General features: G+C 54.3%; 3 non-coding genes across 3 annotated transcripts; 1 reads left to right on the top strand and 2 right to left on the bottom strand.

Annotated features, from left to right (window-relative positions):
- Positions 1–2,826: 2,826 nt before the first annotated feature.
- TRNAM-CAU (transfer RNA methionine (anticodon CAU)) lies at positions 2,827–2,898 on the bottom strand. The gene has a single exon. It is a non-coding gene; the product is annotated as a tRNA-Met (tRNA).
- Positions 2,899–5,565: 2,667 nt separating this feature from the next.
- Positions 5,566–5,647, bottom strand: TRNAS-AGA (transfer RNA serine (anticodon AGA)). The gene has a single exon. It is a non-coding gene; the product is annotated as a tRNA-Ser (tRNA).
- An 8,900-nt stretch (positions 5,648–14,547) lies between these two features.
- Positions 14,548–14,629, top strand: TRNAS-AGA (transfer RNA serine (anticodon AGA)). The gene has a single exon. It is a non-coding gene; the product is annotated as a tRNA-Ser (tRNA).
- Positions 14,630–22,936: the final 8,307 nt, after the last annotated feature.

A 22,936-nucleotide genomic window follows, 5' to 3' on the forward strand; every position in this document is an offset into this window, starting at 1 on the left:
GTGTGAGATGTTGGCTGGGAAACTCAAGCTGCTGGGTTCTGGTAATGGTGCCGTTCCCCATCAGCATTCATATGTGTACCAGCTGTGCATGTACTATGCAAGTGTATGTGCGCTTGTGTGTATGTACCTGTGGTTGTGCAAGCCTACCTAACAGCCAAACACCCCCCCCAGCTGCTCCCTCCTTTCCCCACCCTCAGGGGGATGCGGAGCACTGAAAACAGTATAAGAAATCTCATGGGTCAAGATAAACACAAGGACGTGGCTTGGCAAAAACTGTTGTGGGCAAATCAGGCTTGACTTGGGGAAAATTAATTTTTTTGCCGATTAAAACGGCTTCACATAGTGAGAAACAAAAAGACAAACATAAAACACTGCCTTTCCTCTCCCCTGTCCCAGGCTCAACTTTACTCCTTCACGCCAGACTCCCTTACCTGCCCAAGCAGGATGCATCTTCCCTCTGCTCTTCCCCACTTTTTTTGTTCCTTCCTCCTCTCTCTGCCCAGCGTCTTCTGCCCTTTCTGGAATATGTTTTCACAGAGGCGCCACAAACTTTGCTGCTGGCTCAGCTGTGTCGTGCGGTGGGTCCACTGTGGAGATGGAACTGGCTGTGTCTGGCACAGGGCAGCCCCTTACCTCTTCTCACAGAGGCCACCCTGCAGCACACGCTAACCTCTCCACTACCAAAACCTTGCCATATGTAGCCAATACAGTGCCCATTGGGAATACCATAGGGCATAACACTGAGCTAACACAGTTGGAGTCTGCCCCAGACGGAGGCACATTCACGCTCATTCATGCAGGTGTTTTCATTGTGCTCTGTGATTGGATGACAGCCATTTCTTGACCCTGTCATACCCACCTGCTCTCAGGCAGACCTGTGGTTGGCTGTCAGGACCAGCCAACCCTACCTGTGTACCCAGAAGCACATCAGACAAGGAAGCCCCTACTCACTAACTACAGGGAAGAGGCAACTTTTGACAGCAGCATTCCCCGTGGGTTCTCATACTGCTTTGTGATTGCACGATGGCCATTTTTGACACTGTCATGCCCACATGTTCTCAGTTCTCCCTCTGATGGGCTGTCCACTTCCTTTGGACAAGAAGTGTTCGGATATAAAAAGATATACCATGAAGTGGTATCCACTATGGAATGCAGAGAAGTACCTAGCGCAAGTGATATTCCTGTGGATGGCCCATCACCTGCAGAGCCAGGGGTGACCTCACAGTCAACATCCAAGCGATCTTCTGGCTCCTGGCCCATCAGGTGCTCAGGTAGAAGGGAGCTCACCTGCAGATATATATGCCATCTTTCTGCTGCCAGCTTATGAAGCACTCAGACAAGGAGGACTTCTGGAAGAGGCCACTCCCAATTGTCTTTGAAAGGTCATGGCCTGGAAGAAAGTCAGTGTCACTCTTATCATCCAGAAAAGCACAAAGGAGGACCTGGGCAACAGCAGGCATGTCTGCCTCACCTCAATCCCTGGGAAGGGGAAGGCGCAACTCATCCTGGAAACCCTTTGCAGAGACATGAATAATAAGAAGGTGTTTTTTTTTTTTTCATTACACTCTACTCCTACCTCATTTCTGTGTGACTATGCTCTCGTTTTTTTGTGTGTGTGTGTGTTTGTGTGTGTGTGTGTGTGAGATGTTTGCTAGGAAATCTCAAGCTTCACTAGCCAGTGTGGAGAGTGGATTGGTATCAGGGACTGCACAGGGTTGGAGCAGGTCACTGGAAAAACCAGGCTGGGGCTCCAGGCATGGATTCTGCACAGAACTACAGTACAGTCTAGGGTCCAGAGGAACTGCCATTGTGCATGTGGGAGTAAGGGCGTGTATATCCAGTACTGAATTCTAGTCCTGATCAGCCAGAAGAGAAGAAAAGGATCAGGCCATGTTTGTGTTTTGTGTAGTGAGGAATAAAACACAACCAAAACACCACCATTCCTCTCGCTTTTTTCAGGCTCAACTACAGTCCTTCACTGCAGACTGCTCCAGCATGGGTTCTCCATGTGTTGCAGTTCTAAACAGGAAAATGTGTTTCAGTGTGGGCTCTTCCACATGCTTCAGGCCTGTCAGGAAAACGCTTCACTGGCATGGCTTCTCTGCAGGTTGCAGTTCATTCAGGAATATTCAGCTGCTCCAGCATGAGTTCTCTGGATGCCACAACCTTTGCAGGTGGCTCAGTGCTGTGGAGGCAGCTGGAACTGGCTGTGTCTGGCACAGGGCAGCCCCTTACCTCTTCTCACAGAGGCCACCCTGCAGCACCCCCTCTCCCCTCCACTACCAACCCCTAGCCACGTATAAGCCAATACAGTGCCCACTGGGAATACCTGCTTGGCCCTGCCCCTGGCTGGACCTACAAGTGGGCACAGCAGCAAACAGACTAGGACAGAGAAAGCCCCCAGGTGGTTGAGTCAATCCCATTGGTGTTTCCCAAACGAGTACCAGGCTTGTCCTCCTCCCTACCCGCAGAGCCCTGGAGGTCCTCGCTTGTGGCTGGGAAGTTGGGGATTGAGCTGCCTGATGGGAAGGGAGAAACGCCTGTCCCCCCAGGACGCCCACTGCCTCGCGGGGGGGGGAGCTCTGTGCTGTGCTCTGCCTGCTGCTCCACACCCACCCCAGCCTGCCTTGCTGAGGGTCACTTTGGGAGTGCTGGCTGCTAAGGAAGCAAAGGAGAAGGTGGCAGTGGCAGAGAGAAGGGGCTGAGGGAGTGGGAGAGCCGTGGGCGTGGGGTGCCCAGGGAGCAGGAGCGCAGCAGTGCAGGTGTAAGATGCTGTAAGATGCAAGGGAGAGGCAGCGGTTGTCAGGAGCAGGAACAAAAAGCACTTAGCAGAGGATGGTTTCGATCCATCGACCTCTGGGTTATGGGCCCAGCACGCTTCCGCTGCGCCACTCTGCTCCCCCCAGCACCTTCGCTGAGGCCTCCCACAGCCCTGCCTGACCCTCCCTGGCACTGCCAGCACCAGCGCTTGTGCTCACGCCGCTTTCCCTTCCTCTTACCTGCGCCCACAACCAGGCAGGAAAAACGTCTCCCTGGGAAGCTCAGTGGCAGTGGGCCTGGGGTGGGAAGCACAAGGGCCTTGCTTTGCCCTTCTGCCCACATCTCCCGCCCATAACCCTGGGCGGGGACTTTCTCATTGACCACCCAAGCGGGCTCTGCAGGTGCTGAAGGAAACCCCGGAGCAAGGGGGAAGCCATGTTGCTTTGCAGGGTGGAGAGGAGCTGCTCCCCAGTGAGGTCACGAAGGCTGCAACCCTGCTTGGAAATCCAACTCCCAGGGGGCTGCGGGACTGTGCCCTCTGTAAAAGTCAGTTCTTTGCCATCCAAAGGGGGAGACAAGGATGCTTAGCATAGAATTACCATGGGAAATAATTCTCCTATTTTAGCTGTGCACATAGCAGCACCCCAGCCTAATTCATGGAGGACTGTGATATAGAGGAAAGCAGGGTTTCCATATGTTACAATACAGTTGTGTCAACCAGTCAAGTTACTCATGTTAAGCAGCGGGCTAATCAGTTACTACTACTCACAAAATCAGTATGTGCTTCTCCCGGTTGGGTGGTGCGGACATATGGTCACTGCGATGTTAATCTTCATTGTTCTAAACCAATGTCCCATGCAGGAGGAGGGATTTTATACTATATTCAGGTCGACTGCTGTTCTGGCCATGGTTATATACCTGAGGTTTTTTTGAAAAAAGAATCTCCTATTTTTTTATTGTCTGTATGGGTTGTTCTTAGCCAGTGAGAGCCAGTTTAGGTTGGGTGTTCAGGTCACATTTACCCTGAGGTAAAAACTCTTAGCCCTCAGCAGTGTTCGTTTCTGTAAGCAAGTGGCATAGCGGTTAGTGCCTTGCCTTTCACACGGGCTACGAAGGCCTTGCCCTGCCGGTGCTGTGCTGTGCTCCCCCACAGCTCCTAGCTTGTCCTTCCTGGCACAGCCCTGCCCTTGCTGCTCTCTGACAGCGGAGGGCTGCCCCTCCCACCATGCAGGGTGCCACGGAGTTAGACAAATCCCTCTTCTACATGCCTTGAGCAGTGCCTATCCTGCCAACACTGCTGGGGGTGGAGGTGGCTCCCAGTCACCCCAGGACAGGGCCAGACCAGCTGCACTGGGTGGTGCCCTGTCTTAAATGCTGCAAGGCATCCCAGGAAGGCTCTGGGCCGCCTGAGCTGGTAGAACGTCTTGGTGAGGCTGAGGGATAAGGTGGCAGTGCTGAGGCCTGCATTTTTGGTCTTGTGTTTCTGGTTCCCTGTCCCATCCATGCACCAGAGCATGCAGCAACCAGGAGCAGGCTGCAATGTGGGTGTAGATGTGAGCATGGAGGGTGCAGCTGTAGCCTGCGTGCTACAGGAGCTACTGCTCAGGGGAGAGCATTTGACTGAAGATCAGGAGGGCCCTGGCTCAGCTCCAGGTGCACTTTCCATTGCCCCTTTCGTTCTTCATCCATGCTGAAAGCCTCCCTGAGCTTCTCCTTTGCTTGCCTGCTTCCACCACCCTCAGTGGCATGGCTGTGGGGATCGGACCATGCACCAGCAATGGGCTTTTCTCTTCTTCTCCTTCTCTGGGCCCTCTCTGCGCAGGCCCCTCAGGATTTCCCTTTTCATTAAGAAGTCACCCAGACAGGCAACCTGCAGCCCCTCTCCTCTGCTGCTGCTCTGTTTGGAGCAGCTGGGCTTGGGACTGAAAGAAGACCTCTGGGAAGCCTCCTGTCCTTTTCTATCCACCCGTCAGGGTCTGTAGTGGCAGGGGATGGTCTCCTGATGGCACAGTCACCATCATGTCCTCTTTTGCACTTCCACATCTTTCCCAGAAGAGGAGGAGACAGGAAAGTCCCACCCCTCATCATCTCATCCTTAGGTTAAATTTGGAAAGCCCCCTATGAAATGTTGTCCATGTGTGCAAGGGCTGGGGATGGGTCAGGCTGAATGCCCCAGAACCCCAGGCAAGATCTCAGATGTATGATGTGTCTTCACTTCATTGTTAGCAATGAGGTCCATTGCACAGAAGGACCTCTTCTGTATCTCATAGTCGCTGCCTATGAAAGGCTGCCCCTTCTCTTCCCCCACTTCCCTGCTGCTCCACACAAGTCTGCCTTTGTGAGACCTAAAGTGAGGGGCACTTTGTGAGTGCCGGAAAGATCTCAGATCCATGAGGTGTATTCCCTTCTTTGTTAGCAATGAGGGCCACGCTGTGCAGGCTCTCTTTGGAGATGAGCTGCTGTAGTTTCAGATGTAGGAAAGACAGGTGGTGGGGCTGTGCTGCTTGGGATGACAGGTAAGATCAGGCTCTTAAGTTCTGCTCAAGAATCAACAACAGTGCACCTCTTTTCATGGCTCATACTCAGCACTGGCCCGTTTTCTTACCACAACTTACCTACCTTGTCAATGGGAGCAGGATTTCCAAAACATCCAGGAAATTTGGAGGGCAAGGGGGGTGGGTGGCGAGGCCAGGTGCTGTAGGCAAGGAGGTTTTACTGTCTCCCTGGGCACCAGGTACAGTATGGAGCCGAGACCCACGGCTGCAGTGTGGGAGGGTTGCAGGGAGTCCAAAGGGGACTGTGCCCCGTAGTCAGCAGGATTCAAACCTGCATGGGGAAACCCCAATGGATTTCTAGTCCATCGCCTTCACCACTCGGCCACAACTACCTGCTCCAGCCCTCTCTGCCCTGCAGATCACACGCCCTCTGCAATGACACCTGGCTCCCTGGGAGTTTCAGGGCAATGCTCCACTGGAAGCCCTGCAGTTGGGATCTGCACTGAGTATAACAAGCACCTGGTGCCAGGTTTCCAGAGGCCTTGAGAGGCATAGCCCCAGGAGCTACAGCTGCAGCTCCACTGCCTTGTCCTCAGCTGGGCGTCTGGGATATCCTGCCATGTGGGGGTGGTTTCACTCCCCAGCTGGCATCTCATTTGCTTCCAGGGAAGAAGGGAAGGCACCTGTGTGGAGGCAACCAGGGATGGTGGTAGTTGTGAGGTGGTTGCTTCTCAAATTTGTCAGAGGGGGACTCCAAGCCTGATGTGAGCACTATGGTGAGGACACTCCTGCAGGGAAGATGGTGGCCTCCAGGCAGCACCTCCAGCCTCTTGGGGACGTAGGGTGGTGTCTACGTCCTTGAAGAAAGACCACGACTGCCATGCAGGTTGTTGGTGCGTAGGGGGAATGGCTTGTAAGAGTGGGAGAGATACATGGGAAAGGCAAGGTGGAGTCTGGCTGAGGAGAAGTGAGGAGGCGCAAAGGGAGAATAAATGAGATGTCGTTGGTGACAGAGTTTGTTTTGGTGGAATAGGTATGTCTAGATCTTTTTGCCAGCTCTGGCAAGCATTGTCCAATTCCTGGGCATGGATCAAAATATTAAACAATCTTCAAAAGCTATCATTTCCATCACCAGATGAAAGTAGCTGCGATTCCCCTTTGGCTCTGGAGCAGGAAAATGGTGTTAAGGACCCAGTGTAGAGGTGGTACATGTGGCAGTGCCTGCCTGCATGCAGAACAAGGGTGGGAGGTGGTCGCGGTTGAGAGGTGAGCACGAGGAGCGGCTTGAGGAAGTGTGTGTGTGCGCGGGGGGCTGGAAGGAGGAGGCCGGCCAGCCTGTGAAGTGGAGGAGCAGGAGAAAGGCCAGGCTCTGGTCCGGAGGAGCAGATGGCAGCACTACTGACAGGTGCATTGCAGGTACAGTGGTGAGCAGAGCTGCCTTCCAAGCAGTTGGCGTGTTTTTTATTCCTGGCCAATGCTGCCAAACGCCTCTTCAGCCTGGCTCCAGGGTGCCTTATATCTTCTGCAGGTAGCCTCTCCTGCTCACATACCACCCAGCTTTCCCCAAGGGTTCAAGCTGCCCCCTTCACCTCTCCGCAGCCTTGAGACCAACTGAGACCAGTGCTTTCTGCCTGCTGGGAGGGCTCCAGGCTGGGCTCTTCACTGCGGTGCTGGTACAGGAGCCAGGAGAGAGGCTTTTTTGGCCTGGCACAGAGCTGCACCTGCTGCTGCTGCAGAATGCTTGCACCTGGCAAGAAAAGCATGCTGCTGTGGCAGCATGAAGTGTACAGGTGAAGATTGAGAATGCCTAGGTGGTGGTCAAGGGACAGACTGGGCTTCATGAGGCCAGCTATGCAATTTTGGAGTGTGGTGGGAGGAAGCCTGTTCTATATGTAATGGTTCAAAGGCCTGTCTGTCTGATCTGAAGTCACCCTGGAGACACTGACCTACCCTGTCCAGGCTCCAGCACTACAGAGATATCCTGAAGTTTACTGGAACTTGGTTCAACAATGTTCCTGGTAACTAGGAACTGAGACACCCTCATTTCTCTTGCAACTTACGGCCTGTGGTCCAAGGAAAACACAAGGAGCCTCTCACAAAGAGATTCTCTACCTGAAGGGGGTGAAGCTTCTCAAGTCTCTCATTCCAGGGTTGCTAAAAAAAAAAGCAACATTCTTTGCTGTGCTGTCAAGGTTGCATCTGGGGTCTGTGTTAGTACAGCATTTACAGACTACCACCCTGTCATCAGCAGTGCTATAAGTAGGTGATGTTACAAATAGGGGGATTGTGATTGCACATGCTTAGTTCCTTAACTGAAATGCCCACCCTAAGCCCGTCTTGCAGTCACACTGCTTTTGTCCGGAGCTGAAAACCAGCGCTTTCCTCCTTTCCTGTCCATACCCATCCCCTGGACATTATTCCTACAACAGACATGAGAGAAGGGACATAACTGTTTTTCATATGAAGCTTGTGAAAAACTGTTGAGAGGACTGAAAAGTTAACTCAAATGTCTGTATTAATATTCACAATGAACAACTGGGCAACAGGCCCCACATGGCAGTAATCATCAGGTTACACTCACGCTCAGTGTCTGTGAGGCTTTTTGGTGCTATAGTATCAGTTCAGAGATCTCTGCCAAACACTGATGGAAAGAAGACAGTGCTCTTCTTTGCAGAGTAGGTTGGTAACTGAGGGAGCAGTAGAACAAACCTGCACGTTGTGAAAGACTGAAAGAGTTATTGTCTCAAACATTGTGGCGATTTGAGGTGCTATTTGCATGGCGACAGCAGGTCGGTGAGCACGGGGTGGGGGACAGCAAGAGCGGGACATGGAGAGCGCGTCGGAGGATGCGCGGTTCCAGGTTCTGCCAAACCTGACCATGTATGGCCAGAGCTCACACAGAGCTGATCTGAGGAAGGGGCTTGCAACCGCCCGAGAGACCCCTCACGACCACCCCCCTCCCCCAGCGCCTGCGCAGATGATTGAGAACTTTCTAGAACAAGAACCATGTAAGTCCTGAAGGGGCGTACCTGGAGGCGGGGATTAGCCTATAAAAGGCTTGGGCCCCCCCCAGGGAAGCGCGCACGCCCACCACTGGAGGATTGCCACGTCTGTCATCGTCATCGCGGGATCCAAGGGTGGTGATACTTTTTCTTTCTCTTTCCTTCCCTCTTCTCCTTTCCTTTTCTTGCTTCTCTCTTCCTCTGCTTTTCCAATATATATGCAAGTTTGGGATCGGGTTGCCCGGAAAATAGCTCCATTGCCAAATCGCCTTTGTTCGTTCGTTAAACTCGTCGGGTTGTTAAGTTTGTCCGTTTGTGGAATTCACCAGTTAATAAAGTTGCTGGCCAGACTGTTTCTCTGGGTCATTGTCGTGACTCTGCCGACCATGCGGCTCTGCCGAGCAGAGATCGGCTTTTGTCGGTACTCAAACAGTCGGGGAATCGAAAAGATTCACCCCTCTTGCAACCCACTGAGTAGGACGAGACACACGTATCTCCAGCTATGCTGCACAAAGTCTTTAATGAGAAGTAGCAAATGCAGCGGCACAGAACAGAGACCAAGAAACACAGAATCACAGAATCACAGAATCACAGAATTGTATAGGTTGGAAAAGACCTTTAAGATCATGGAGTCCAACCATAAACCTAACACTACCAAGACCACCACTATACCATATCCCTAAGCACCTCATCCAAACGTCTTTTAAATACTTCCAGGGATGGCGACTCAACCACTTCCCCAGGCAGCCTGTTCCAATGCTTGACCACCCTTTCAGTGAAGTAAAATTTCCTAATATCCAGTCTAAACCTCCCCTGGCGCAACTTGAGGCCATTTCCTCTTGTCCTATCACTTGTTACCTGGGAGAAGAGACCGATCCCCACCTCTCTACAATCTCATTTCAGGTAGTTGTAGAGAGCGATAAGGTCTCCCCTCAGCCTCCTTTTCTCCAGGCTAAACAATCCCAGCTCCCTCAGCCGCTCCTCATAAGACTTGTGCTCTAGACCCTTCACCAGCTTCGTTGCCCTTCTCTGGACACGCTCCAGCACCTCAATGTCTCTCTTGTAGTGGGGGGCCCAAAACTGAACACAGTATTTGAGGTGCGGCCTCACCAGTGCCGAGTACAGGGGCACGATCACTTCCCTACTCCTGCTGGCCACGCTGTTTTTGATACAAGCCAGGATGCCATTGGCTTTCTTGGCCACCTGGGCACACTGCTGGCTCATATTCAGGGGGCTGTCAACCAACACCCCCAGGTCCTTCTCTACCAGGCAGCTTTCCAGCCAGTCTTCCCCAAGCCTGTAGCGTTGCATGGGGTTGCTGTGGCCCAAGTGCAGGACCTGACACTTAGCCTGTTGAACCCCATACAATTGACATCGGCCCATCGATCCAGTCTGTCCAGGTCCCTCTGCAGAGCCTTCCTACCCTCCAGCAGATCAACACTCCCACACAACTTGGTGTCATCTGCAAACTTACTGAGGGTGCACTCGATCCCTTCATCCAGATCATTGATAAAGATATTAAACAGAACTGGCCCCAACATGGAGCCCTGGGGAACACCGCTTGTGACCGGCCGCCAACTGGAGTAAACTCCATTCACCACCACTCTTTGGGCCTGGCCATCCAGCCAGTTCTTTACCCAGTGAAGAGTACACCCGTCCAAGCCATGAGCAGCCAGTTTCTCCAGGAGAACGCTGTGGGAGACTGTGTCAAAGGCTTAGTGAAGTCTAGATAGACAACATCCACAGCCTTTCCCTCATCCACTAGGCGGGTCACCTTGTCATAGAAGGAGATCAGGTTGGTCAAGCAGGACCTGCCTTTCCTGAACCCATGCTGGCTGGGCTTGATCCCTTGGTTATCCTCTACATGCCATGTGATGGCACTCACGATGATCTGCTCCATCAGCTTCCCCAGTACCAAGGTTAGGCTGACAGGCCTGTAGTTTCCTGGGTCCTCCTTCTGGCCCTTCTTGAACATGGGCGTCACATTAGCTAATCTCCAGTCAGCAGGGACCTCCCCAGTTAGCCAGGACTGCTGGTAAATGATGGAAAGGGGCTTGGTGAGCTCTTCTGCCAGCTCCTTCAGCACTCTCGGGTGGATCTCATCAGGCCCCATAGACTTGTGTGTGTCTAAGTGGTGCAGCAGGTCACTAACCATTTCCCCCTGGATTATGGGGGCTCCATTCTGGTCCCCGTCCCTATCTTCCAACTCCGGGGGCTGGGTACCCAGAGAACAATTGGCCCTACTATTAAAGACTGAGGCAAAGAAGGCATTAAGTACCTCAGCCTTTTCCTCATCCTTGGTCACTGTGTTCCCTCCCCTGTCTACTAGGGGCTGGAGATTCTCCTTAGCTGTCCTTTTGCTGCTAATATATTAGAAGAACTATTTTTTGTTGTCTTTTACAGCAGCAGCCAGATTGAGCTCTAGCTCAGCTTTGGCCCATCGGCAGGATTCAGGGTCACAGGATTCAGGGTCACAGAGAATTACCCATTTCCCAACAACAAGCTCCACACAAAGCGCTTGCTTTTTCCCATTCTGTTCTACCTGCTGGCAATCTAGCCTGCTGGCAAGCTCTGCATCCTCCTCTCTTGCCTCCCTTTCCTCGAGGAACAAGGTAAGCCTGAGTCTGCTCCCTCTGTCCCTGTGGGCTGAACTGCTGTCATGGTGGGCTCCTCAGGTTGAAACTTGGGCTGCCTCGGCTTGGCCCTGCAATAGAACTGTCGAAGGGCTGTCACCTCTTTCCCTTTTGACGGTGGTGGCCGGGGAGAGCTGGGAAGAGGGGGGTTCTTTCAAGCAGAAGGGGATCAGTGGGGCTCAGCTGCAGGGAGGTCTGCCCACCAGAATGTCTGCCTTAGGCAGATGCTCTCCAACCAAATGGCCAAGCGCACCCAGTGCCTTCTGCAGTGCAGCAATGTTTGTTCTAGGGATGGGGTATGATCAGTCTTTCCACGAGTGCTTTAAACCCAGCGTGCCTGGGTCCTATCCCAAAAGTGGTTCAGCCTTCCTGTGCCGTGCCACTCAGAGGGCCCAATGAGGGCCGTGGGAGCTGTAGGCACCGTGTGTGTTTTTAAAACAAAGACTGTCCACGGAGAGAGCTGAGGAAAAGAAAGACAGATGATATTGAGGTTCGTGCTCCCTGCCAGCTCTGTCTTTCAGCTTTGCCTCCCTCACCGAGAGATGTCTTGCTTCACACCCTGTCTCCCACGCCCCTGCGGCACTTCTGCCCCAACCCCGCTTGCAAGCAGCTGCAGTGAGCCCTGTGTCGCCCGCTGTGCTGACTCAACGGTGTTCATCGAGGCCTCCCTGGTGGTGGTGACCCTGCCGGGCCCCATCCTCACCTCTTTCCCTCAGAGCACAGCCGTGGGATCCTCTCTGTCAGCTGCTGTTGGGAGCTCCCTCAGTGCCGGCGGGATTCCCATCTCTTCTGGGGGCTCCCTTGGTCTGGGGGGGTCAGGGCTGTGTCTGCCTCCCCCCCGCTGCAGTCTGAACTGCTGAAGCCGGCGGATCATCCCCTTTGGAGCGGGACGGAACACGGGGACCCTGCAGCAGCAGGAGCATGCCCACGCCTTGCAGATGGGCTGGCTGACCTCTTCCACCTGGCTGGAGGGACCCATGCCCACTGCTCCTGGCTGCAGGGCAGGCCTCGCCCTGCCTCCTCTGGCTCTGCTTTGCTCTGAGCTCCTTGAGAAAGGGCTCATTCTCTTCTGCTTTGCTGAATCTCCTGCTGATGGGGGGAGGGTGCTGCAGTTAGGGACTGCTCTTGGTGGGCTGGGATTGCCAGCAGGTAGAGCAGAATGGGGAAAGGCAAGCGCTTTGTGTGGAGCTTGTCCTTGGGAAATGAGCCATTCTCTGTGCCTCCCTGAACCCTGCAGACGTGTTTCTTGGTCTCTGTTCTGTGCCACTGCATTTGCTCCTTCTCATTAAAGACTTTGTGCAACATAGCTGGAGACTCGTGGTGGTTTGTTCTCCTCCTCTGTCAGTTACCCCCCCTGCTCTGCAAGGAAGAGCGCTGTCTTCTGTCGTGAGCTTTCCACCAGTTGTGGATAGAGCTCCCTGAACTGATACCAGAGCACCAGAAAGCCTCAGGGACATTGAGCATGAGTCCCTAACCGCGTCATCACGGACCTGTGGTACCAGCTGCCCAATTGTTCATTGCGAATATTAGTACAGATATTTGAGTTAACTTTTCAGACCTCAATTGTTGTTCACAAACTTCATATGAAAAACAGTTATGTCACTTCTCTCTTTCATTGGTGTTTTGGGGATAAACTCCAGGGGATGGCTATAGAGAGGAAAGGAGCAAAGCACTGCTTTTTGTGTCTGGACGTAGGCAATGTGACTGCAAGATGGGTTTAGGGTGGGCATTTCAGTAAGGAACGGAGCGTATGCAATCACAATCTATATCTTCGTAACATCACTTACTTATAGCACTGCTGATGACAGGGTGGTAGTCTGTAAATGCTGTACTAACACAGACCCCACATACACCCTAATAGCACAGCAAAGAACGTTGTTTGTTTCTTTAAGCAGCCCTGCAATGAGAGACTTGAGAAGCTTCACCCCCTTCAGGTAGAGAGTCTACTTGTGAGAGGCTCCTTGTCTTTTCCTTGGACCACAGCCTACAAGCTGCAAGAGAAATGAGGGCGTCTCAGTTCCCAGTTACCAGGAACATCTTCAAAACCAGTGCCAGTAAACTTCAGGGTGTCTGTGCAATGCCGGAGCCTGGACAGGGCAGGTCAGTGTCTCCAGGGTGACTTCAGATCAGACAGACAGGCCTTTGAACCATTACATAAAGAACAAACCTCCTCCCACCCCACACCCAAACCGCATACCTGGTCTCAGTGTGTCCCTTGACAACCACCGAGGCATTATTGATCTTCATGTGTACCGTGCCACAGCAGCATCCTTTTCCTGCCAGCTGCAGCTAGCAGCACCAGCAGTTCCAGGCCAAAAAAGCCTCTCTCCTGGCTCCTGTACCAGCACTGCAGTGAAGAGCCCAGCCTGGAGCCCTCCCGGCAGGCAGAAAGCACTGGTCTCAGTTGGTCTCAAGGCTGCGGAGAGGTGAAGGGGGCAACTTGAACCCTCAGGGGAAAGCTGGGTGCTATTTGAGCACGAGAGGCTACCTGCAGAAGATATAAGGCACCCTGGAGCCAGGCTGAAGAGGCGTTTGGCAGCATTGGCCAGGAATAAAAAACACGCCAACTGCTTGGAAGGCAGCTCTGCTCACCACCGTACCTGCAACGCACCTGTGGGCAGTGCTGCCGTCTGCTCCTCCGGACCAGAGCCTGGCCTTTCTCCTGCTCCTCCACTTCACAGGCTGGCCGGCCTCCTCCTTCCAGCCCCCCGCGCACGCACACACTTCCTCAAGCCGCTCCTCCTGCTCACCCCTCAACCGTGACCACCTCCCACCCTTGTTCTGCATGCAGGCAGGCACTGCCACGTGTACCACCTCCACACCGACTCATGAACGACACTTTCCTGCTCCAGAGCCAAAGGGGAATCGCAGCTACTTTCATCTGGTGATGGAAATTATCGCTTTTGCAGGTCGTTTGGTATTTTGGTGCATGCTCAGGCATTGGACAATGCCTGCCAGAGCTGGCAAAAAGATCTAGACATACCTATTCCACCAAAACAAACTCTCTCCTGTCTCCCTCAAAGTCATCCACACCTCTCATTTATTCTCCCTTTGCCCCTCACACTTCTCCTCAGCCAGGCTCTTTCTCTCCCACTTGCCCTTTCTCTCCCACTCTCGCAAACCATTCCCTCTACACACCAACAACCTGCATGGCAGTCGTGGTCTTTGTTCAAGGGTTGACGCCACCCTATGTCCCCAAGAGGCTGGAGGTGCCTCCTGGAGGTCACCATCTTCCCTGCAGCAGTGTCCCCACCCTACTGCTCACAGCAGGCTTGGAGACCCCCTCAGATAAATTTGAGAAGCCAAGTGGGGTCTAATAGCCTACCCCACAACCACCACCAGCCCTGGTTGTCTCTGCACAGCTGCCTTCCCTTCTTCCCTGGAAGCAGATGAGATAGATACCATCAGGGCAGTGAAAGCATCCCCCCGTGGCAGGATATCCCAGATGCCCAGCTGAGCGTAAAGCCCTGGGAGCTGCGGCTGTAGCCCCTGGGGTTACGCCTCTCAAGGCCTCTGGAAGCCTGTGCCAGGTGCCTGTTATGCTCAGTGCAGGTCCCAACTGCAGGGCTTCGAGTGGAGCATTGCCCTGAAACTCCCAGGGAGCCAGGTGTCACTGCACAGGGCATGTGATCAGCAGGGCAGAGAGGGCTGGAGCAGGTAGTTGTGGCCAAGTGGTGAAGGCGATGGACTAGAAATCCATTGGGGTTTCCCCGCGCAAGTTTGAATCCCGCCAACTAGGGGGCGCAGTCCCCTTTTGGGCTCCCTGCAATGGACCACGCTGCAGCCATGGGCCTCCAGCTACCTGCACAGGGCACCCCGTTGCCCACCACACTTGTTCTTGCCTCCCCCCAGAAACGCCTGCATGGATGGGAATTTCTTCTCCCCATTTACAAGGTGGGCAAGTCAGGTGAAGAGAAAGGGCCAGTAAGAAGTCCACTTTTGTTGGTTGTTGAGCAGAACTCAAGCAGCTGACCTCATCACATATCCCAAGCAGCACAGCCCCACCACATCAGCTGTCTTCCCCACACCTGACACTACAGCTGCTGTGGTGAGTTGACCTTGACTGGCCTCCAGGTGCCCACCAAGCTGCTCTATCACTCCTCCTCGTCAACTGGACAGGGGGTGAGAAAATATAACGAAAGGTGCATGAGTTGAGATAAGGGCAGGGAGATCATTCACCAGTTACCATCATGGGCAAAACAGACTCAACTTGGGGAAATGAATTCAATTTATTACCAATCAAACCAGAGTAGAACAATGAGAAATAGAAACAAATCTTGAAACACCTTGCCCCCACCCCTCCCTTCTTCCCAGGCTCAACTTCACTTCTGATTTCTCTGCCTCCTCCCCCCGAGCAGCACAGAGCATGGGGAATGGGGGTTGTGGTCAGTTCATCACACGTTGTCTCTGCTGCTCCTTCCTCCTCGCTTTCTTCCCCTGCTCCAGCATGGGGTCCCACCCACAGGAGACAGTCCTCCATGAACTTCTCCAATGCAGGTCCTTCCCACGGGCTGCAGTTCTTCACAAACTCCTCCAGCATGGGTCCTTTCCATGGGGGTGCAGTCCTTCAGGAACGGAGTGCTCCAGCGTGGGTCCCCCACAGGCTCACAAGTCCTGCCAGAAAACCTGCTCCAGAGTGGGCTCCTCTCTCCACGGGGTCACAGGTCCTGCCAAGAGCCTCCTCCATCACGGGCTCTCCACGGGGTCACAGCCTCCTTTGGGCACATCCACCTGCTGCGGCGTCGGGTCCTCCACGGGCTGCAAGTGGATATCTGCTCCACCGTGGACCTCCATGGGCTGCAAGGGGGACAGCCTGCTTCACCATGGTGTTCACCGCGGGCTGCAGGGGAACCTGCTCTGGTGCCTGGAGCACCTCCTGCCCCTCCTTCTTCACTGACCTTGGTGCCCGCAGAGTTGTTTCTCTCACACGTTCTCACTCCTCTCTTGCGGCTGCTGTTGCACAGCAGTTTTTCCCCCCCTTCTTAAATATGTTATCACAGAGGCGCTACCACCATCACTGATTGGCTCAGCTTTGGCCAGTGGCGGGTTGGTCTTGGAGCTGGCTGGCATTGGCTCTATTGTACATGGGGGAATCTTCTGGCATCTTCTCACAGAAGCCAACCCTGCAGCCCCCCTACTACCAAAACTTTGCCATGCAAACTCAATACAGCTACTAATCTCCAAACAGAGTCTGCACAAGGTGGCCCTCATTGCTAACGAAGGAGGGATAACGCCTCATGGATTTGAGATCTTGCCTGGGGTCCTGGCGGTATTCGGCCTGAGCCGTCCCCAGCCCTTGCACACATGGACAACCTTTCCCAGGGGACTTTCCCAAATTTAGCTTAAGGATGAGATGATGAGGGGAGGGTCTATCCTGTCTCCTCCTCTTCTGGGAAAGATGTGGAAGTGCAAAAGAGGACATGGTGGTGACTGTGGCATCAGGAGACCATCCCCTGCCATCACAGACCCTGATGGGTTGGCTCTCTCACAGCACCCGAGAGCAAGAGGGGCTGCTGGTAGCCTGCCTGGGTGCTGCAGCACCTAAAGGAAAAGGGAAACCCTGAGGGGCACATGCAGAGAGAGCCTGGACAAAGAGAAGGAAGGAGAGAAGGAGAGAAAAGCCCATTGCTTGGTGCATGGTCCGATCCCCGCAGGCATGCCACTGAGGGTCGCCAAAGCAGCGCAAGGGGAAAAAGACGCTCAGAGAGATTGTCAGCATGGATGAAGAAAGAAAGGGGCAATGAAGAGTGCACCTGGAGCTGAGCCAGGGACCTCCTGATCTGCAGTCAAATTCTCTGCCCTGAGCAGTAGCCCCTGTAGCAGGCAGGCTACACTCCCCACACTCATATCTGCACCCACATCCCAGCCCTCTCCATCCCGCTTTTGCTTTTGTCTCCTCTGCCTGGTTGCTGCATGCTTTGGCCTGTGGATGGGAGAGGGAACCAGCAGACAGAGCACAAACATGCAGCCCTCAGCATTTCCACCTTGTCGCTCGTCCTCACCAACAGGATCTACCAGCTCAGCCAGCTCAGAGCCTTCCTTGAACACCTCACAGGAGCTAAGGCTGGTGAGCACCCTCTTGGGCTGGGCCGTCCCTGCCCTGGGGCGAGTGGAAACCACCTCCACTCCCAGCAGTGTTGGGCAGGACAGGAATGGCACCAGGCACGGAGAGGATGGGTTTCTCTGGCTCTCTGGCAGGCTGCGTGGTGGTGGGCGCAGCCCTCAGCTGTCAGGGAGCAGCAAGTGAGGGGCTGTGCCAGGAAGGAGGACAAGCCAGGAGCTGTGGGGGAGCACGGCACAACACAGCCCAGGCAGGGCGAGGCCCACACAGCTGGTGTGAAACGCAAGGCGCTAGCAGCTATGCAACTTGCTTAGAGGAACGAACACTGCCTAGGACTAAGAGCTTTTCGCTCAGGGTGACCTGAAGACCTACCTTAAACCAGCTCTCACTGTCTGAGAACACCCCATACCAATAACAAAACAATAGGAGATTTCTCTTTCAGAAAAACTTCAGGCATGTAACCATGGCCAGAACAGCAATCGACCTGAATCTGGTATAAAACCACTCCACCTGCTCGGGACATTTCTTTAGAACAGTGAAGGTTAAAACCCCACTGAGAACTGACTTTTACAGTGGACACAGTCCCGCAGCCCCCTGGGAGCTGGATTTCCAAGCAGGGTTGCGGCCCTCATGCGCTTGCTGGAGAGCAACTCCTCTCCACCCTGCAAAGCAACACGGCTTCCCCCTTGCTCCGGGGTCTCCTTCAGCGCCTGCAGAGCCAGCTCAGGTGGTCAAAGAGAAAGTCCCCATCCGGGTTGGTGGGCAGGAGATGTGGGCAGAAGGGCAAAGCGAGGCCCTTGCGCAATCCACCCCAGGCCCACTGCCACTGAGCTTCCCAGGGAGACAGTTTTCCGGCCCGGGCGAGGCCACAGGAGGGCAAAGAGGCTTGAGCACAAGCATTGGTGCTGGCAGTGCCAGGGAGGGTCAGGCAGGGCTGGGGGAGGTCTCAGCTAAAGTGCTGGCGGGAGCAGAGCGGCGCAGCGGAAGTGTGCTGGGCCCATAACCCAGAGGTATAGCTTTTTATATCCAAACACTTCCTGGTCCAAAGGAAGTGGACAGTCCATCAGAGGGAGATCTGAGAACATGTGGGCATGACAGCGTCAAAAGATGGCCGTCAGGCTATCACAAAGCAGTATGAGAACCCATGGGGAATGATGCTGTCAAAAGTTGCCTCTTCCCTGTAGTTAGTGAGTGGGGGCTTCCTTGCCTGATGTGTTTCTGGGTACACGGGTAGGCTTGCCTGGTCCTGACAGCCAACCCACAGGTCTGCCTGAGAGCAGGTGGGTATGATGGGGTTAAGAAATGGCTGTCAGCCAATCACAGAGCACTATGAAAACACCTTGGTTATGGTGCTTAATAAAATGGCAGCTGAAAGAAAGTGGCGCCTTCCGTGTACGTAGGGGAAGGTACTTCCTGGTCAGATGTACTTCCAGGTAAATGGGAAGGGGCAGCTAGTCCTGCCAGCCAATCACAACAGACCACGTGACAGGTAGAGGGGAGTAAATTTAAAGGAAAGAGTACACTTGGCTGCCTGCTTGGGGGTTGAGTCCAAGGGGCCTATATTGCCAGAAGTGGAGGGCAGGGCCCCTGTCACTTCTTATCTGGGGTAGAAGTTCTCCCTCTACTATTGACAGCAATCGCTCCAAGTGATCAGTGATGTGAAGGTGACCAGATTGCTGCTGAGGGATTTGCCATGGGGAACAGGGATATGACCCACTCTGGGCCAGCTGGCATGGCGATTTACCAAAGCAATCATCATCCGCCAAAGCCAGTTGCTGCACAAGGCAGATTTTAGCCAAGGAATAGTAGAGTCCTGCGTCATAAAAATTTGCAGCTGGCCCGTGCTGACCGAGGAGAGAGACCAGGTCACAAAGTATAGAATTACAAGAGTCAATATGTATCCATGTGCATGAGGTGGCCCAGCCAAATTAGGGGCACCCCAAATGTAGTTTTACACGGAGTACTTACACCCTTCAAATGTTGAGGTACAACGCGACTTGACTAATCACTAAGACCCACATTACTCACAAGTTGCAACAAGGCTAATGCCAGCTATGTTTGTGGGAAAAGAAGTGACAGGGGGCGCAGAGGAGCTCTGGAAGAGCTACACTAGAGATAGTGACCTCTGCGACAGTGAGAGTACTCAGAAGTTGACGGGACAAGGCCCGGAGCCTGCTGAGGAAACTGTGAAGTTTGGCGTGTTCAGAATAGGAGGTTGGCCCAGAGGACTTCCAGTGGTGCCTTCCAACCCTCATTATTCTGGGGTGCACTGAGTCTCGTGGGCCACCAAAAAGGCCACCAAAAGGCAATGCCTTGGAAGGCAGCAGCGGCACGAGATTGCACAGAAGCAGCAGTTGTTTCAGGAATGGTGCTACAACGTGTGGAAATGCCCTTGCAGAAGGCAGCACCTTGGGAGGAATGAGGCTATGAGCCTGAGGCTGGGCCACTGTGTCCACTGAAGTCCACAGCATGATGACTGATATTTGCCTGGGGCTCAGTGTTTTTCCCAACTCTTCCACATCACGGTGACTCCCAGGTGCTCTGGGAGACTGATCCAATCTCCCTTTGTAGATTGAAATGCATGGAATGGGCCACCCTATCCCTGACCCAGGAAAAAAGGTATGTGAGCTTCTGGGTCTTTGTCCTGAGCCTCTTCTCAAAAGCAGGCCATCCAGCGCTTTGGCCTGTGGTATGCCCTTGCTGAGTAAAACAGGTCCATTTGGGTGTGGGCCTCTTTCAGGGAAGGATGTGGGCACCTCTTTGATCACCCTCCTATGCCTCGATTTGCCTGTTTCCAAAAGGTTCCCCACTTCCCAAGCTGAGCCCAGACCCCTGGTTGGAAGAATCGTGAAAGCTTGGTCAAGTCATCAAGGGACGTGTCTGTGGAGATGCAAGGGAGAGATCATTTGAGAGACACTGGTCTGAATCTCTAGCCTTCTTTTGCTCGTTATGGATCTGCCTTCGATCCATGGCTCGAGGTTAGAAAAAAAAGGCTGTGGCAGAGCCTGATAGGCTTAAGGAAGGTCCTTGTGGCCCTCACTCCGGCCCGCAAGCGGCTTCCCTCAAGACGCAAACGGTCCTTCCCTGCCCTTGAGTTTCGCCCAACATCTCCGACCATCTCCTGTGGGCCCTCGATGACCCGTATGGAGAGGCATGCCCCCCAGCGTTCGCCTGACTCTGTGCACTGCAAGCCCTTGAGAGTTGACTTGGGCTGTCCTTCATGAGCAGCGGGGCTCTGGGACACAGCATAAAAGCCTGCGCTGCTCCAGGCTCTGCATCCCCCTCTCTTGCCTCCCTTTCCACAAGGAACAAGGTAAGCCTGAGTCTGCTCCCTCTGTCCCTGTGGGCTGAACTGCTGTCATGGTGGGCTCCTCAGGTTGATACTTGGGCTGCCTCGGCTTGGCCCTGCAATAGAACTGTCGAAGGGCTGTCACCTCTTTCCCTTTTGACGGTGGTGGCTGTGGAGAGCTGGGAAGAGGGGGGTTCTTTCAAGCAGAAGGGGATCAGTGGGGCTCAGCTGCAGGGAGGTCTGCCCACCAGAATTTGTGCTTTCAGCAGATGGTTGCTTAGCAAATGGCCAAGTGTTCCCTCTCTGCTCTGTGTTTCAACTTTGCCTCCCTCACCGAGAGATGTCCTCCACACCCCTGCAGCACCTCTGGCCCCAACCCCACTTGCAAGCAGCTGCAGTGAGCCCTGTGTCGCCCGCTACGCTGACTCGACGGTGGCCATCCAGGCCTCCCTGGTGGTGGTGACCCTGCCAGGCCCCATCCTCACCTCTTTTCCTCCGAGCACAGCTGTGGGATCTTCTCTGTCAGCTGCTGTTGGGAGCTCCCTCAGTGCCGGGGGGGGGGGGTGTCCCATTTTTTCTGGGGTCTCCACTGGTCGGGGGGAGATGCTGTCCTGCCACTGGAGGAGGGACGTCCCTTCTGGGGCTGAGACAGTGGTTCTCCAAGCAATGGAGGGTGTTCCTGGGGCTCTGCCCAGGCTCAGTGGTCTCACCCAGCACTCGGGGAGCCAGGGGGCCGTGTGGGCCAGTGCAGGCAGCTTCATTGCTCCGGGCATTTTGTCCTTGGTTACCTTCCTGGCAGCACTGCCTGCTGGGTCAGCCGTGGTCCCCAGCCTGTTTGCTTCCCCAAGGTCATGGTAACTGCTCCTACCACAGGAGCCTCCGATGCTGCTCCTCCCTGCAGGATGTTTTGTATCCCCCTTACAGGCTTCATTGGGAGCCAGAGATCTCCCAGAGCTCCCCAGCCCCTGGGAGCTGCAGCTCAGGCCATGCTGACCCACACAGGAGGCCAGGTAATTCCCTGGTCCTGCACTCCCAAGGTCTTTCTGGCTGAGGGTAGGCCTTGGCAAGCCAGAGAGCCACCTTCACACAGCGGAAGCTGCAGTCAGGTGCCCCCTCACCTTCTCTTCTCCAGGCTGAACAAACCCAGCTCCCTCAGCATCTTCCCCAGTCACCACGTGCTCCAGCATGCTCTGATAACACCTTGTGCACGACCCCTCTTCCTCTTCCTGTGCGCACTGCAAGACCTCTTCTGTGGCTCATACTTCCTGACTGTGGTCCTTCTGAAGAATGCCACCAGTGCTCATGCAATCTGTGGCGGGATTGCGTGAGGATGTCTCAGTCCTGTCAGCATTGTTGGAGAGAAATGCCCCAGAGCCTGTGATGTCCCTGTTGGCCTCTTACTGGTGGGCCTTTACTCCCCCCCGCCCTTCCTCCCACTGGTGCTGTCCATGTTTGCTGGCGAGGAACTGCCAGTTCAGGGAAACTTTCTGGGTTGAAACCCTGCTGGTCAATGCCACATCCTGGATTGGCACCTATAGTATGTGCCACCGGGCCTGAAAGAGGGAAAGATGCTTCTCAGGGACTCTGCAGCTTGAGGAACAGAGGGCAGGGGAGGTCCCTGGTGACTAACGAGAGGGAAAAGTTGCCCCAGTCTCCAAAAATGGGGAAGAACCAAGGAAAGGTGATGATAAACTGGAGCAAGTTCAGCAGAGGATCCTGAGGGTAGTCAGGGGCCGGGGGCTCTGGCCTCGTGAGGAGGGGCTGAGGACCCAAGGCTTGCTTAGCTGGGAGAAGAAAAGGCTTTGCGGGGATCTGCAAAGGAGCCTCCCAGTGCCTACAAGGAGGTCACTGCAATGGCCGGAGGATGAGAGCCATGGTCCCAAATTGAATAGTTTGCGGCAGGCTACACAAACAAAAATGATCACCCTGAGGGTGCCTAAGCATGGGAACAGGGGCCCAGAGAGGCCGCGAAATGTCTGTCCTCAAAGTATTGTATGACCCAAAAGGACAAAGCACTGATCAGGTGGTGTGAGCCTGCTTGAAGCAGGAGGATGCCCTCTCTGACTCCCTGAAATGCCTTCCAAGCAGAAGGGTTGTTGGAGGGTAAAGTGGAAACAGGGAGAGAGGATTTTGTGGGTGAGTGTTTGAAGGATGTCCAAAGAGCCGCATTTATAGGCGAGAGGCATGCAGCATGTGAGTTTTGGTTTTGTCCATAGGAGGTGGGACATGCAACAAGACCTGGTCAGCAGGCTGAGGGAAGGAGGCCAAGAGAGAGAAGCCATGAAGGAGGCCACCAAGAGAGAAGAGCCCATCAGGAGTGGGACTCGAACCCGTGCTTCCCAGGGAGACTGCTAAGGGACTGCTAAGACTTCCCAGGGAGACTGCTAAGCCTTCACTTAGCCATCCTTATCCACTGCTGCTGTCACTGCTGCTGCCACTCCTCCGCCTGCAGCTGCCAGAGCCAGCCTGCCTCTGCCAGCCTCCTCCTGGCACGGCTGCAGGGGGAGCTGGCACCTGGGAGCACCCATGCCCTGCTCCCACCAAGGGGTGCTGACAGGTGACCGCAGCACCTCCAGGCACTTCAGACCACGCGGAACAGGCATACCCAGCGCAGGGGCAGCACACTTCTGATGCGTCTCGCAAAGGCCAAGGCAATCCTTCATGGGAGCAACTAAAGGAACCATCAGCAAATTGTG

The sequence above is a fragment of the Mycteria americana genome, chromosome 6 (genome assembly GCF_035582795.1).
Source record: "Mycteria americana isolate JAX WOST 10 ecotype Jacksonville Zoo and Gardens chromosome 6, USCA_MyAme_1.0, whole genome shotgun sequence".
In the NCBI taxonomy this organism is placed as follows: Eukaryota; Metazoa; Chordata; class Aves; order Ciconiiformes; family Ciconiidae; genus Mycteria; species Mycteria americana.